Raw genomic sequence first — 17592 nt, 5'->3', positions numbered from 1 at the left:
CTTTATTGAATTAGTAAATGAAGAGACATCAGTGACATTCTGCGTGAATTAACTCTGACATTAGAATTTCTGTTTTAACTTTATTGACACCAATACCATTCTAACAGGTTGTCTGGGCAAATCAGTGTGGCCTCTTACATAATGGAGGGTTAAGGAGAATAAAGAATCATACATAGTTCTTTGTGCAAGTGTCGTCTAATTGAGGTGTCCAACTTCCATGCTAGTGACGAGGCCGAAAACGACTCTCCAAGCTGTTTAGCGAAGCATTTTATGCATCCCAGTTTATGGCAGGAAGGTCCCTCCCGCGTCTGTGTTGGTGATCATCGCGTGGTGCATAGAGCGGCTGGGATGCTCAGTGGATACGAGTGCAGTAGAATAACCAGGGAAGAGCAAGGCAAGTTTTAAAAATAACTTGGTACACATGTAGGTGAAATAACCTTACCTCCCAGTAGCTGAGAAAAAATAGGTCCCAATGGTGACTGTTGTTCCAGGATATTTTTAGTAAGAGGGCTCTTTCTTCTTTGATGGTCAATGAAGAAAAAAATCATAGTAGAAAAAAGTATGAGGTGAGGAGAAGGCGACCCAGGTTGTTTGGCATTTCGTTTTATTTCTATCTCTCGTATGAGAGAAAAGCAAACGTAAACAGACTGAGCAGGAAGACAGTAGAAAAGGAAAACGTGATGTGTCCTCTCATATTTGTTGCTAATGTATGATTTGGTTCTAATACATACTTCTGGGAGTTCTTTTCCGTATGTGGCTGTGTAAATTGTTTGAAGGGCCTCCTAAGAAATTCCTGTTTCGTAGTTCCTATTTTAATTTTATTCGGGGAAAAAAATGATGTTTTTTTGGAGTTTCTTAATTGTTTTTAGCTTTTAAATAAATATAGTCTATTTACCGCAGCATTTGAACTATAAGCATTTTGCTATTAATGCTACCAGAAAGGTTTGTTCTATTTTTACGAGAATCTTCTAAGGGAAATCGATGAACCTGGTAACCTAATTTTAGACCTCCTGAAATTTGGCAGATGGATGGTATTTATAGTGTTCTGAATCAGTTCCTATTAGACATTTAAAAATAGTCACATCATTAGGGAATACATTGAAAAGAAAAAAAAAAAGATTTTTTTAACCCCAAATCTAATACCCAGAAAATTTTCAGTCTCCTAAGCTGGGTGTGCGTTTTGGTGGCAATTTCTAAAAAGCCTTTTTGTACTCCTCATTCTCTTTCCTGTGTGATGCTGCTGTTGTCATGGAAACAGATCTTGGAGTTGCTTTGTTACACAGTGCAAGGGACTCCCTGATATGTAGAGTTCCTGTGGGTCATTATCGTCAACACGTGGCCTGTATTGAGTGTGGTGCTATGATGCATGTTGTACTGGAACTCTGTATTTTTGGAGGTTACGTTAAAAACATATAACTTTGATGACCGTGAGCACAACACAAATGTCTGGGTCTTCAGTCACAGAAGCCTTGAGAAGTAGAAGCAGTGGGCATGTGCCAATTCTATTGCAGGTGCCGAATTACCCCCTGGGTTGGGGCAAGCCATCGCTGTGTGCTCTGTGAGGGGTGGCTTGTTGAGAAAGGAGGGTTTTGGAAGATTGTTGAGTGGGTACAGGAAAGGAGCAGGCCAAAAGTTAAAAGGGATTTTGGAAATTTCCAACAATAGTTTAGAGATGGAAATTGGCTCCTGAGATGAAAAATGGCCGTGCCTGGAGGTCTCCAGTGAGAATGTTTCATTAGCACGTTTGCATGTTGTAAGATAGCCTGGTCAGATGGTAATACAAGGCATTTTATAATGTATGATTTTGTCGATTGGGGTCTAAGGTAGGGGTGAAGCAGTTGGAAGGTGTGGTGGACTCTTGGTGCCCTGGGATTCTCTCTTGCTTGCTCACTTATCAGCCAATGCCATAACCTCCCTGGACCTGGAGTTTCTTCACCTTTCAATTGGTGATTCTCCTCCATTTGTGCTGAGGGTTAAATGGGAGGATGGTGATGAAGGACATTATAGTGCCTGGTGCTTGGTAAGTGCTAATTTCCCCAGCCCCTACTCCCTTCTGCATTTCCTAGGGCAGTGGTTCTCAAAGGGGCATCACAGACAGGCCGCTTCAGTATCACCTGGGAGCTTGCTAGAAATGCAGATCCTCTGGCACCTCAGAGCTGTGGAGGCAGCAAGGCAGGGGTGGGGCCCAGCAATCTGTGTTTGCCAAGCTTTCCAGGTGATGCACTGAGTTTGAGGACCACCACCCTACGACACGTTTCTGGGAAGGGGTTTACCTTGGACATGGTTGATTAAAGCTCTTGTTGCCATGGAAGATTCCCAGAGCTCATACACTCCACTGTTAAAAGAAGGTATTGGATAGGGTGGCTTTTAGAATTCCTGAGCTATTGGAAGAACAAGATAACTTTGAGTGAGCAAGTATATTTGTATTTATCTTGCTATAAAAAAACAGGTTGAATTCAGCTTATCAAAGTTAATGCAGTTTGCAACCATTTTTCCCCTAAATTTCGAGTATCCAGAGTTATTATTTATAATTGACTTATACTTTCCCATTGGGCTGAAGAAACAATTGGCCACAGTCTTTTCTAACTCTGATATCCTTCATTGTTATGCTGATGTGACTTGATTTTCTGGGCTTTTAAAACCCAAAAGATCTGCCCCTAAACTTACCAGGAAAAGTGAAATGAGTCTAGTACCATTTGCATCTGCTATTGTAGAGTCAATGACATTCTCCTGGGTCTATCGTTTCTGATTTTGTTGCTTTTTAAAAGCCTGCTATAGAATATTAAAAAAACTGCAATGATTTAAAAGTCTCAAACCAGGGCATCACTGGTATATATTAGGAGGCAAAGGGCCCTCATTTATGAGCTGCTTCAGATATGATATGGCATGTGTGACATCATCGGGACTCTCTGCGTATCTGCCCACTTGATACAAACGAAATTCTAGCTTCAACTAATTTTGATGTGGAAATGCCCCCTTAAAAAGAAAAGTACTAAAAATACTTGACATTTATAGGATTTCTGCAGCAGTCTGCAGTTTCTCTTGCAAGTATATTCACAGACATTGAAAGAAAGTATTTGGCAATTGCTAACATGCAGTGTAGGAGTACAAAGATGGTCCTAATGGTGTATTCTAGTGATGGATAGCTAGAGTATAATGACTGTCAAAAAGTAAGGGTTCTCTTTTTGTAGTTTTTAACATGATTTTAGCATCCAGATGTAAACTCATGTATAAGGATAATGGTAGTACATAACCTCAAAGATCTTATTTTTCTTTCTTTAATTCTCAATTGCTTTCACACTGATTTTTCTAATAAGTACTATGTCTAGGATCCCAGAAGATGGTATAAATGACAAAATGAGGTTCAGCTGTTTTCTAAGGAAGACTTAAATGTGATTTTTCTCCCCTTTCTTTTGGCTAATTAGGACAACTAAAAGTAAACGTCCAATTATGCAAGGATGAATCGAGCCTGGCTGGGTCTGTATTCTTCGGAGTCCTAAGTTAGAATGTATATTGGAAAGAAGATCAGTCTAAGACAAATTCAGATATCTCATAGAGAATAAACTCCTCTCGGGTTTATGGATTGCTACCATATGTGTAAGAAGAGAAAATAGGGTCAGGAATTGTTCTATTCCTTCACTCTCTGAAAGGCAAGAATGCTGGCTTCGGAAACAGGGACACTTGGCTTCTAGTTTTAGATAAGTCTTCAAAATACTGAATGTTCTTTGAAATAACAAAATACTTGAGTGAAGGAAAGAATTGAGGAACTAACTTAAATTTAGCTCTGAAAAAATCCTTCTGTCAATCCCTGGCCCCCTTAGCTGCAATTCAGTCTCTCGTTCCCTTCTCAGCCACGTCGTGGCTTCCACTCTGCACGTGACTGGGGCGAGGGTCTTTCTCCTGGTCTGGACCAGAGATCCCTCAAGGTGTCCAGTCAGGAGCTCCTGAGTGATGGGTCCTGCAGGTGGAGGTAGACTGGGAGCCAGGAGAGAGGACCACAGGCAGCGTGGCTATGAGGAAGGCAGGTGGACAATCCCCCATGGTGGCCTGGGTGAAGCCAGTGAACCCGACTGTGGCAGGATGGGAACACCTGTACTTTCTTTACATAAAGCCTGCTTTTTTTCCCCACTTCCTGCAATTTCTGTGTTTATTTCCTTTTAAAATTTATTGATGTCTTTAGGACTTTATCTCAGTTATCCTGGGCAGAAAGGAGTACCTGTCTGTGAGTAGAGCCCAAAAGGAGAGAATTGGCACTGGGGGAGGGAGGCACAGTAATTAAAGCAGGGGATACCTGAGCAAGGTGAAACTTGGGGACAGACTTGGAAGTTCCTGGTTGTGACCTCCTGGAGAGTCTGAATCCAGTGCTAGGTATTGTGTGGTTGTATTACAAAGGAGCCAAATTCTTCTTTTACAGGGGGGTTCCTGCTAAACTCCAGGGAATCCTTTGTCGAGGGAAGGGGGACCAGCTCTGCTCAAGACAAACGAAGCTTGGTGGGGGTGGGGGAGGTGAAGATGCACAATTTATGTGCATAGCAGTCAGAACTGTGGTGTCTACTCTGAACATTGGGAAAATGGTATGAGATTGTCTAGCTGGGTCTGTCATTGGTGGATGTGTGGTATGTAGGGGTAGCTCATTTAGGAAAAAGAAAAAGCCAGGCCCGAAAGCAAGAGGACACATTCATAGCGAGACCCCCACTATTAACCTAAGGGGGCCTTGAAGTCTGTTCCCTTCCTGGGCTGTGCCGGCAGACCTCCTTCTTCATGAATTCTCTTACTGCTCCCGGAATGATCATGTGGTATCCTCTGGTTTCCAACAGCATCCAGTGATGGCCATTGATGGTTTGGGTGGAAAGGATTGAGGTTTGTGTATGGGAGAGAAGACAACACCTTCTATGGTGTGTGTGACCTGAGTCCTTGGGGCAGGTGGGCTTGGATCAGGTTCTGGTCACACGATCCTTCTGGTTTCTGAAAAACAAGTGAGATCGACCAATCAGTGTAGGTTTCCAGAGTGTGCGGCTGTGACCCCCAAACCTAGCTGCATGCACGTCTGAGTCACCTGGGACACTTTCCAAAATGCACTTCCCTCGTTCCTACTCTAAATTCAGGCAGATCTTGGTTGGGAAAAACCAGGATTTAGAAAGCACAAACTTTAGAGTCCAGTGGTCTTTGGGTTGCATCTCAGTACCAACACCTTTACTAGTTGCATGACCTTGAGCAGGTCACTTAACCTCTTCAAACCATAGTTTCTTTGTAGGCAGAGAACAAATAATCCTACCTATTTGTAGAGGTTTGGGATGAATTAGATGAAATAATGCACATAAAATAACCACCTCATTGCCCAGCCCCTAGTAATCATTCAATAAGTATTAGCTTATGCTTAACCAAAGCGTGTGTGTCAGATGCCTGTTCGGCACTGTGGGAATGGGTAAAAAGTAGAAAAACCACAGTCCCTTCCCTGACACACATGGCTGAGAAAAAGCAAATGACATGAGGATTTGGTAGGCTCTAGGAGAAGGGGTGGGGGGACATTGTGATGAACCTCAGATTGCTGGAAGCTCCTGGAAGGGTGCAGTCTGGACCTCAGGGGGGTGGTCAGGGGGTGCTGGTGGAAATGAAGGAAGGCATTGACTCGAGACATTTTAGAGAGAGCGTCAGAGGGGCTTGGAACGAACAGAATTGCCTTCTGATGATGTCAACATATCTAATACAAGACTCTGACTAATTGCTATTTATAGTTGCTTATATTCAAAAGCTCGTTTATGCCGCAAGTAAGGCTGAAAACTGTCAGCTGGGTGTAGTGGAAAGAGCTCAGAGCTCAGAGTCCTTGCCCCATCTCTGCTCCTAACTAACTGGGTGACTTTAGCCAAGCCACTCCACCCCAAGGCCCCAGCTTCCTCCCTGTAAACAAGGTGTGTTGGGGGTGGGTGAGCGGAGACCAGAAAACCGCTGTGGTCTTCTGGCTCCAACATTCAACAGAAACATTTGCTGCGTGTCTTTTCCAAAACACTTAACGTGCATCCGTGATTTTCAATTCCTGGTACTGCGTATGGTCTGGTGTTCAGTGGAAGACTGTGTGTTTTGCTCATTTCTTGCTTGCGATTCAGATTCCTGTCAAGTACACAAAAAGCATTTTTGTTCTCTTGGAATTATATAGAAAGTATCCTTCATTATGCCTTCATTTGATTTCCAGTCACAAGAAGCTATTACTGATGTTTCGGGAGACTAATGTGGGTATATCTTAGCACATCATTTCTCTGCTCTAATTTTAAGTACAGGCAGCCCCTGACTTGCAAACAATTGACTTTGGGTGACCCATACTTACAGTTAGTATTACCTTGAATGTCAGGGTCCAGCTCTTCCCATCTTCCACTGCAGAATTACTCTGTAATTTTCAATCAGAACACCTAGGAGGCAGCTAATCTTCTCATTTCAGGCATCTTCATTGCTTGTCTACTATGAGCCAAGCTCTCTCTGTGCTCTGGGATCTTTTTTTGCTTTCTATCTTTTGCATTAAATGTCTATGTATTTCCATTTGGGTCAAGTAAATTATGTCCTTTATGAACATACAGAGAAATTTGAAATGTGCACAGTTTATCTGAACAGTGGTTCCTGTTATAATTTATACATTAATTAAATGAATAAGTAGGCCAGGTACAGTGGCTCATACCTGTAATTCTGGCACTCTGGGAGTGCTTGAGCTCAGGACTTCAAGACCAGCCTGAGCAGGAGCGAGACCCCATCTCTACTAAAAATAGAAAAATTAGCTGATGCCCTGGGCATCTAATGGTGACAAGTCTCTCTGCCTGCAGAGCTTAGATTCTGGTGCTGTTGGCCTGGAAGGGTAGCTAACCCTATTGCCGCAGATGAAAAGTAGCCTATGACAGGTGTCTGGGTCTATCTTCCTTTATCTAAGATCACCTTCTCCCCCCACCTCCTACAACCTTTAAGGAGACAAAATCATAAAAAACTACAACGCCCTTTTATGTACAAACAATAGAATATGTTACTGTTAGGGTATACGTGGTATACTGCAAAAAATAGTCACAGATCCTCCCATCCTGGTGGCGTGTTCTCTTGTAAGATGTCTTTGCCACACCTTCAGCCAGGAGGTGGAGTCTATTTCTCCAGCCCTATGAATCTAGTGTGGCTTTGTGACTTCCTTTGACCAAAACAATGCAGCACAAGTGACCATGTGAGAGTCCTGAGCTGAGGCATTAAGAGGCTTCCCAGCTCCCACTCCTGCTTGTTGTCTTGCAACTTCAGCTGCCTCACAAAGAAGCCCCGACTAAGCTCCTGGAAGATGAGAGGCCATCAGAGCCCATCTCACCCCAGTCAGGCTGCAGATGCCTGCGGCTGCCTGAGTTTTCACCAGCTTAAAAATCTCAAGATGCTCACCATCAGCATCAATGCAAATAGCTTTTTTTTTTGTTATTAATAATTGAAAGTTGTAAATATTTTATTTATGAATGTATGAATATAGATATTAATATATTTCTCATCTGTTGTGAATGAAATAGGCTTTGGAAGGTTGGCCTTGGAAAATGCCTTTCACATGTTAAATCATCCATTTAGAGACAAATTTTAGAAATAGAGCCACCCGAAATTTGGTGACTAGCTGTGTGTGTGCCTTGTGGAGAGAGAGGCTAGCGCTGGCAGGTATGACATGTGGTCACTGAATGGTAGGAGATTCCTAGAGCACTTGGCCCTGCCGTGCATGGACGCACGTAGTTGGAGTGTGTTTGGAAAGGCACGGCTCTAACGTGACCCTGACCAGGGTTTGGACAAGTGTAGTTGCATTCTGGGGACTGAGGCTTGCTTTAGTTTTATTAGAAGTTTTGATGAAAGTCATGACTCGGTAATATCAGAAGCATGGGCCTGTGGAGGTGAGGGAAACTTCCCCTTTGCCCAGGAAAGTTCGCTGAAAGATCAACTCGTAAGAAGGCAGATTAATAAGGGAAAGAGATTTATTTGCTGTGCACATGGGGAGAATCACAGTGATTACCCAGTAGCCCAGTGGGGTCCAGAACTATGTATACCCTCATTTTAGAGGGGAGGGGGAGATGAGGAATAGAGACAATTCTGGGTAGGGGCCATAAATGGTTACTAGGGAGGATGAATAGATACCTGGGAGAATGAATGGATTGGGGGGAAACAGATTGACTTGTCAATGATTCTCTTTGGAAATTAACCTGAGATGCAGGTATTATGTTTAAAATGGTTTGGGCCTGGTCTGGTTACATTCTTGATCTTCTTTTCTGCAATATATTGGGATAACAGGGAGGAGAAGGGAAGTCAATTATTCTTTTTGATGGGTCTGGTTTTTACAAAGAGGAAAGCCCCTTCTAATGCCTGTTGATCTTTAAGGGCCTTTAATTCAAAATACTCTTTATGCCAAGGAGTCATATTTTGGGGTGAAATTTCCTGACCAAAGTGGAAAATGGATACCTGTCCCTATGAATTAAGCAGAAACATGGCAGGGACACTCTGCACTTTCTTTCTCTCTTCCAAAAGTCTTTTTTTTTTAATTCAGAAAAAGGTCTGGGAATATTCTGTGCACATAATTGTTTTATAAGCGATATTTTATTTAATGCCCTTGCTAATGATACTTCCTGTAAATAAACAATAAAAGTCAGCATGGTTCCAGACTGCTTTTATAATGATGATAAACTATATGTTTTAGGAAATAGTCTAAAAGTGATGTGCCACTGAGATTGAAAAATTCTGGAAATTGTGTATGTTAACTATATTGCAATACAGAGATCTCTTTTGATCAGGGGTTAAAAGCAGTTATACACACGTATGAGGAAGGACTGAGAAAATTTATTAGTAATTAAAGTTAGAATTAGTAAAGCAAGTTTTCAAGTAAATCCATAGCTGGAATATATATATATGCATTTCAGAGAATTGTTAATATTTCATAGGAGATGGTTTTCTGTGAAGATTGGGGGGCTTTGAAATACATTATGCTTTAGGATTGATGTGTGTATCAATTTGCTGTGGTCACCTAACAGTCCATCCCAGAAATTGGTGGCTTTAGAACAACAACGGAGTTATCACTTACGTAATCTGCAGGTCCCATGAGGGCTGGCTGATTTCATCTGAGCTCAGCCAAGCCACCTGAGCTTTTCACTGTAAGGCTGTGGATCGACTCTGCCCCAGGTTCCTCTGGTCAGGAGGCTGCTCACCTGGACGTGCTCTTCCCAGGGCTGGCATGAGCCCAAGAGGACGGGCAGAAACACTGCTTCACTCTAGGTTTGGGACCAGGTGCATTGTCATTTCTGTCTCATTCTGTTGGCCAAAGCAAGTCACATGGTGAAGCCCAAAGTCAGCAGGCAGGGAAATATACTCTACCTTCAGGGAAGGAATTCCAAAGTCATGTGAAAAAAGGGTGTGGATATTACCGCCAGGGGTGAAGAATGGGGGCCGGTAATGAAATCTCCCCGTGTGTCTGTGAGTCCTAGGAAGACTTGTTGAAGATGAGCAGAGAGGTAAATTAGAGTAGAGACAGTGAAGAAGCAGTTGGCGATACTTTGGTCTGTGTATAACATAAAGACACCTGTCTTCCTTCTATACCAGGGGTAGCAAACCACAGCTTGCCAGGCGACATCCTGCCCAAGGCCTGTTTCTGTGAATAATATTTCACTGGAGCACAGCCGCGCCCGTTCGTTTATGTGTGTCTTGCGTACGGCTGCGTTGGTGGGCAGTTGGATACGTGAGACAGAGACCGAACGGCCAGCGAAGCTGACGATATTTACTATCGGGATCTTTACAGATAGTTTGCTGCCCCCTGTTTTGTATGATGCAACTGAATAGTCTTTGAGAAGGGCATTCAGCTGTGATCTCCACCCCTCTACCCAGCCCCCACCCCAGGTCCTTTTAGGGTTTTTCTAATGTGGTTTGCGTTCTTATTCTTGGGTGTTTGTATAAGATAGGAAAAATAAGGAGATAAGTCATCCTGGTGCTTGGCTTTTGGCACTGACAGCCTGTGCAGTTTACATCCCCAAGCTACAATCCTTAAAGTTTACAAGTCGACAAATTCCAGATTACAGAACATACAAATGAGGGAGCCAGTTGCTACTTTTGCCTTTACTATTAATGTATTGTGGCTGTGGGGGTCACTCATGATGTTAGACAATAGGGTGATTATTTCCGTTCTGCTGAAAGACAATCTGATTGTGTTCTGTGTAGAACGAAGCACTGGTCTGCTCTGCCTGCTTCCCATGAGAAACGCTGCAGACCTTTGCTCAGACCTCCTCCCGTCAGCTCGGGTATTGTGATGGGAGGTAATTGCCCGGATCTCATGGGTCAGCATATATTCATGCTGCTTTTTATCTTCATTTCTACTTCTTTTAATTAATAAAATCACTTTCTTGTAAAATATTACAAAGAAGTTTTAAAGGAGGAAAAAAACTCTCCATTGTATTATATTATGCTTACCACTCCATAGCATACATTCATGATGGCTTTATCAACAGGGTGGGACTTTATGTGGTTTAAAAACAAATAATTGTGATGACTGTGTGGACATATAGGAGATATTTGATATAGTATTCCATAAAACACAAAATTGCTGCAAGTATACCGTTTCAACTGTGGAGTAAATATGTATGTACATGTGGTAAACACAAGGATGGCCCCCAAAAGATAGCCATGTCCTAATACCAGAACCTGTGAATATGTCACCTGCATGGGAGAAAGTATGGTGCAGGTGCGATTAAGTTAAGGATCTTGAGAGGGAGACCTGTCCTGGGTTATCTGGGTGGGTCTGATGTTGATCACAGGGATCCTTATCAGAGTGAGGCAAGACGGTTGAAGTCTCAAAAAGATGCAGAAGCAGGGGTGGAGGGCTGTGCTTTGAGCTGAGGAATACACGTGGCCTCTTGAAAGGGCAGGGACGCAGGGCCCTCCAGACTCCCTGCCAACACCTCGGCTGTAGCTTGGGGAGACTCATTGTGGACCCCCAACTTCTAGAACTGTAAGTTAATAAATTTGTGTTGCTTGAAGTCACTATGTTTGTAGTACTTAGTTATAGCAGCAATGAAAAACTAATACACATATAAGACTGGAAGGGAAGATATTTTTATTACTAAGTGATACTTGGAAAATATAAAAACAGCGTATTTAGTTGGTTAGCGTATTTTAGTTGGGTGGTTGTGAGTTTATTTGGGTTGGTTAAAACTGTGAGACAGCAGGTGACTTTTAGATGTTGGAGGAGGGAAACATGGTAGAATTTGAAGTTCAAAATCAAGCACTTGATGAATAAGCCCAGGAAAAATGTCCTTTCCTTTGGGTTTTGATGTGTCAGGGTGGCAAATGGTTCCAGCCTTAATGGGGAAGCCAATTGCTTTTCCCTTTTTATTTTTTAAAGCCTCTCGCTTAATTTCAGTAGTTTCTTTGAGCTTAAATATCATCTTTGATGATTATTGGTGTCGTCGTGATTAAGGCCTTTGCGAAAGCTTTGAGTGCAAGTATTAACCTAAAAGCATGTTTACAAACTTTCATCAAATTCTGTAAGGTGACAGTAGCATTCTATAGCATAGACATTATACTATGTAGCAATTCTCTCTCCATCCCTATTTTGCCTGTTTCCAAGTTATAAGAAGCTGTTATGAATAAGGGTAACTGGTTACTTCCACCAGCAGCTGACCTGGTCGGCTTTTGAGTTCGGAGTCATTTCTTTAGTCTTTACCCCCCCTTCTCCAGAGCCCACAACCTCCCAGAGCTTTGTTCTCACTGGGAAAAGACGCTTGTGCCCATGCCGTGCCCCTTGGGGCTGTTGATAAGGGTCTTGGAGATCATGGGCCAGCAGAGCTCCCTGCCCATCACCTGGAGGGTGGAATCAACATTACTCAGTGAGCTCTTCCTGGGGTTACCTGGGAGGAAGTGGCCCACAGGTGGAATTCCAGAATCTCCCATCCAAGTACTAACCAGGCCTGACCGTGCTGAGCATCCGAGATCAGACGAGATCGGGCACGTTCAGGGTGGTAGGGCCGTAGACAGAATTCCAGAATCTCACAGTCAATCTTTGCATTTTTCTTCCATAGGAAAAATGAGATTTTTGAAAATTCTCATTTCTTTTTTATTTGTCCCAGGCTAGCTTTACATATTTTGAGCAACAAAATGAAGATCATTATGAAAATGTCCTTATGGCAGTTTTCTAGGGCTGTCGCTCATTTTTATGAGTCCTCATGTTAAGTCCCTGAGTACGGTGGTTCATGGCTTAGCCTGCTAAATCAGAGTCAAAATTCTCTTCTTAAGCCTCAAAATAAGCTGCTGATTACACTGCCTGATGGGCAGGCTAATCAAACACACTCGGTGTTTCGGCTGACTCACTCCAGATAGGTTGCCTTGCTCACAACTTCTTTGTTCTTTGTCATCCCAGATCTGCAACATGCAGTAGGGCAAACTGAGTCAGGGAGGAGGTAGAACTCCTTTTGTCACCATGAACCAAGTTATGAGTCATGCACTCTTAGCTTTGGATTGTCAGTATACTGCACCCTTCAGTTCGTGGAAAATAAATGATACGAACTTGGCTCCTGCTCTGCGTTCGGTTCCCTTTGCTTGGCTGCTGTGTAAATGTATCCTGGCTAGAATCCTTATCTCGAAGTTCATCAGAGATTTTGAACTGTCAGGGTGGAGATAAAAGCTGAGTACCTTTATTCCAACTGAGACCATCCTTTGAGGGATAAACACGGGAACATATACTTTAATTAAACCAAAAGACCCTGAAACACAGTCTTGCTAACATAGGCAGATGTGGATGGCAGAGTAAACCCCGCCCATCAACGTACTCTCAGTTTTTGAGGTTCCCCCCAAAATAGGGAAACTGAAAAATACTTGGGCAGAAAGCAAATATCATCAAATAGCACCTATTTTTTTCAGCTATAGAGATGGCTGGATATAAAAAGCACCACGGGAGCTTTGCAATTTGTTGCCTCTTTTGCAATACTCAGCTTGACTCTTGGTTTCCACGAGAGAGAAAATGGATGTTTCCCGGCATCCTCTGTTCTCCATTCCAAAGAAGTGAGAGGGGCGTTGGTTCCCAAACCTTCTGTGTTTTTTGTTGTTGTTGTTAGAGGGATCAACTGCATGTTTCTCAAGGCTTCCTGACCTGCTTATAGGCATTCTCTCAGCCTAAGCCTGACCAGAGAATCCAGGGATTTCTTTTTCAGGTTTCTACTGCAAATCCTGTGCCACCATACTGCCCCAAACAGTCATATTCCTGCCCTGCCTTTCAGAGGTGATAATATGGGGGCAAATGGTGGAGATCTAGAAAAATTATCTTTGTGTTCCTCTCTCACTTTGGGTATGGAGTAAACAGCCGGCCCTCCCTTTCCCCCAACCCTGACCCCTCTTGCGACAGCACTTCCGGTGGCTTCATTGATTACCTAGATTTTTGTTGATAATTAGAATCTTTTCCCATTCTTTGCCCCAGTGGGACTCTTTGCTGGCTCTCGTTCATTAAGGAAGCACCTGAGCCAAGGGCTCCAGGAAAGCCTGTGACCCCCAGCACACAGAAGGCGCGGCAGGGCCCCTGCATGTTCATTCCCGCGGTGGGAGACCAGCTGGAAGACAGGAGGAGCCATGTTAACACTGGGTTCCCCAGACATGAAGCCATTTCTTCTACGTACCCTTTAGAGGCGTTGTTCTCAGCACTGACTGAGACTTAGACGCACCTGAGGAGCTTTTTGATGAAGGGTGGAGGCTGGGCAGACTCTAGATCAATTCAATCCACATCTACAGGGTGGGAGCTGGGGCTTCCATGATTTTTCAGGACTCCGCCATGACCCTGGTGCAAAGCTGGGGCTGAGAAGCCCTGCCTTCGACTCAGTCATCTGCACTTGCTGGCGTGGGGAGGGGGATTCCTTTGGTGGCTGGTATCAGGGTCAGTCCCAATTTTACAGTGTACCCTGTGTCAGGTGCAGGGACCTGTCCCACGTGTTACAAATCACCCTTCGGTGGCCACCTGTCATTGCTACCTCTCCTTAGGGCATAAGCAACTGTCCGTCAGCAGGGAACAGCACACCGGCCCCAGGCTTCTCTGCCACCCATTTCTTTTCACACCCACATTGTTATCAGCGTGTCTGGGCCTTCAGCCTGTCCAATGCAACTGGTGGATACCAGGCATAGGGATGTCTGCAAGTCCCCGTGTAGCAGCCGGGACTCAGAGCGGGCTTTCTTCTGGTACTGCTTTACTTCCCCAGACCTCACAGTCTGGAGCCCACGTTTCCAGTGGCGGAGTTTGATTTCCCCAGCGAACAGCTGTGTTCTCAGGAGCTAAGCAACCGTGCCTCTCCCTCCGGTGGGCGCAGTCAAACGTCTCCCCAGCCTTCTGCAGACTCGCTCCCACATTATTTAGCTCCTTGGCTGCTGGAGCGCCACATTCAGCTTCTACGCAGATGAGGGCGAATTTCCAAGAGGGAAAGCTGCAGATGGCTTTGCCTCTGGGGATGGGCTTTCTTCCCCAAGTGACTCACTTCTGGTAAAAACCTTGAGTCCCTTGGGTCTCTCCCAACAACCTTTGCTCAGAACGAATTAAGGAGCTAAGTGAGGGCTTTTTTTTAAAAAAGTGGCATGATTATTCACTATCTTTTGAGTGGTGGTTTCTCACCAGACTCAGTTTTTTTCCCCCTCTAATACCATTGATTTGTGTTTTTCCATAAGCATTTATTCATCTTTTTAATTTAACTGCAACCCCATCATGGTTCCCACTTTGTGTGGGGTAAGACCCTACTCTAAGAAATAGGTGGGCTCATGTCTCACCCACATCTCTGCCCATGATGGCTTTGCCATCAGTTGCTGTGGCCGTGGACAGGCCGCGTACTGGCTGTCCTGGAAATCGGTGGTGTGCGCTGCCTTCCTTGAGGGTGTCATGCGGCTGGGTTTACTGCCAGCAGCTGAACTGCTGCTGTGGTGGGACTGGTTTGCACACACAGCATCCCGTGGCACGGAACGGTGCTTTCTTAGCACAAAACAGGCACGTTTGCTTTCCTCCTTTCAGAGAAGGGGAATCTAAAGCTAGAAAACACTTCAACATGATTGCAACCTTAGGCAGTCAGCAACGCTTCAGTCCTTTGCAAGTGAATTTTAAGGAGTAAGAGTCTGGAAAGGGCAGGGCTTTTTGTGATGTATCTCCTAGATAACACCTCTCTGATTCCCATACCTCCTCTCCTCTTACCAGTGATACTTAAACTGATGCCCCCAAACTTGTATTAATAGAAAGTCTGAGGCTCTTTTTAAAAAATTTCATGAAATTATCTATTTTTTTTTCCTGTCCTAATGTTTGTCTTACCCGATGTAAATAACTGCATTTGGTTCACCTAAAAGAAGAAACTTTTCCTCTGCTTCCAGGATCGCTTTTACTGTCCTCTAAAGGGCATCAGAGCCTTGCCAAATCTCTTGTGTTACCGTATTGCTTTCTGGGGCTCAGTATTTGCCTGCTCCGAGCCCCCCCAGTTTGCTTCAGGCGAATTAGTAAGACCATGTGTCTTGAAACAAATCACATCCAAGGCTGGGAGTCTGCATGATAACTGCTTGGTTTATAAGTGAGTCTTAATTTGGCTGGGCAAATGCAGAATGTGTTCAGGGGCAGCCTTCTGCCTCCACCTCTTGGTTACAGACCAGTCTTGCCCATCAGTTTTTCCCATCTAAGGCTTTAATTTGATACCAGGTGGGTTCGTCAGAGACACCCAGGAAAGACCCAGAGGGGAATCTCCCTGTTGTCTGCCACCCTTGCCTGGCAGACACTCTCCCTTTTCCGAGTTTCCTACGAAGCTGTCGTCAACTTGGGGGAGCTGCTTTGGTTGCTCAGGCTTCTTTCTGCCACTGCAGAGGAATTTGCTCTCCTGCAGAGGCCGTTGGAAAGGGCAGTGCAGACAAGCCGGCTTCTCAGGCATTTAAACAAGTTGTCTGAAGGTCGTTGGATTCCAAGGAGCATAAGCCGGTCCTTTCACTCTTCAATGCCACTAGTGTTTATGGAGCACTGCCTTTTGGAGGAGTGAGAAATAGAGCTTTCAACTTTCGGCCCGTGTTTTTCTGTCATTTGGAGGCAATATGAAGATCATGACCTTTTCTGGACCACCCTCACCCCCTAATTTGCAAATGATTAGTTCTAATCACTTTGACCTTGACCACCTCCTTTCCTAGTGGAGCTGACCACGATTTTGCTGCATCAGAGCCAAACTTTCATATTTGCATATTCCCCTTGGAAGGGAACTGGGTCAGTTATTATTGTTCTTCCTAGCAAGCAGAATTGGGGTCCCTGGAGCACAAGGGAGATTCCATTGTTTTCTGTGGAGTCTGTCTTTGGCATTTCTAATGAAGGTCACTTCTTGTCCCTAAATGTCTGACTTTTTGTTGGGTTTTGTATTCTGAGTATTGGATTTCTAAAGTCCTGTGCTGACTTCCTTGATCCAAAGAATTCCGATAGAATGTATTCCAATTTCAGCGAGGCCAGAGTGCTTGACTGCAGTTATTTGCTTACACCAACACCACCATAGATGATAATGGTAGTTAGCATCTACCTGGTGTGTGTTAAATACCAGGTGCTGTTCTCAGTACTGCACGTGAGCTAGTTCCTGGAATGATCCCCCTCCCCAGCCTCTCGGATAGACTGTGCTGTTATCTTTGCTTCTCAGCTAAAGGAACTTAGCTTAAAGAGGTTTAGTAACTCACACAAAGCTTACTTAAGTGACAGGCAGGATTGGAAACTGCAGTCTGATTTGCGAATTCACACTTTTGACCCTTCACTGCCCTCCTATACTGCCTCTTACACATCTCGTATTTTCCCAGGTGTGGAAAACTCATCAAGGATGAGGCTGACTGAAGATATTCTTGAGTATAAATAAGCCATCTGCTGTTTTGTGTGTCCACCAGGCCAGAGGCTCTTTCCTCAAGCCAACATATGGCAGAAAAAGAAATATGTAAAAATATAGATGTCTCGGGGGATAGTTAGCGAAACGTGTAAACAGGCAGCACAGCTTCTTTAACCTGCCCCTTCCCAGACCCAAGTCCCTTCACCTCTGCCACCCAACAGGCCTCTACCTGTCGGCAGGGGTCCTTATCAGCCTCCTCGGGGTTGGCTCTCTCACCAGAGTTAGGAGGCGACTTCACACAGGTCTTGGGGGGTTCTGCAAACCGCCAGAGCCTCAGAGACCTTTCCTTGGTGGCTAGTGCCTGGCCACTGTGGCTCTGTCCCTCCCTTTTTGATTCTGGTGGTACCTGCTCACTGCTTGGCCACTGAACAACTCCTCACTTTGTTCTCGCAACAAGAGAAACAAAGTTATAGGAGCTCAGAGTGTCATGAAACCACAACACTTTCTAGTTCATTCCCCTCCTTTTAAAGAGGGGTCCCACACAGGTGTGGAGTCCTGTCATCCAAGCCAGACCCCCAGTTTCGTGACTCACTTTCCTTTACATTCAAATGCCTGCATTTGGAATAAAAGTGAAAACTTACATCAAAAACAGTGTCACGCCTGGAACATATTGGGTGGTCAGCATGTATTTTCCTCCTCACCCCTCTAGTTATATTCATTATTTCCCTGGACCTTGGATAGCTGCTGGCTTCTGTCTTATGGCATCTATGCACTCATG

At 44.3% G+C, this 17592-nt stretch overlaps 1 protein-coding gene across 3 annotated transcripts in view; it reads left to right on the top strand.

The window, feature by feature from the left end:
• Positions 1-17592, top strand: part of PRKCA (protein kinase C alpha) — a 371546-nt gene that overhangs the window by 168437 nt on the left and 185517 nt on the right. Inside the window, exon 1 of one of the 3 annotated variants that reach the window (XM_045526944.1) lies at positions 10863-10975. The exons of the other annotated variants lie outside the window; for them this stretch is intronic. The gene's annotated coding sequence lies outside the window, so the exon portion shown is untranslated. Of the gene's footprint in view, positions 1-10862; positions 10976-17592 lie in introns of those variants that run through there. 3 annotated transcript variants of the gene reach the window in all.

The sequence above is a fragment of the Lemur catta genome, chromosome 15 (assembly GCF_020740605.2).
Source record: "Lemur catta isolate mLemCat1 chromosome 15, mLemCat1.pri, whole genome shotgun sequence".
NCBI lineage: Eukaryota > Metazoa > Chordata > Mammalia > Primates > Lemuridae > Lemur > Lemur catta.
The sequence above is the reverse complement of the archived record's forward strand: the minus strand, read 5'-3'. Positions and strand labels throughout refer to the sequence as shown.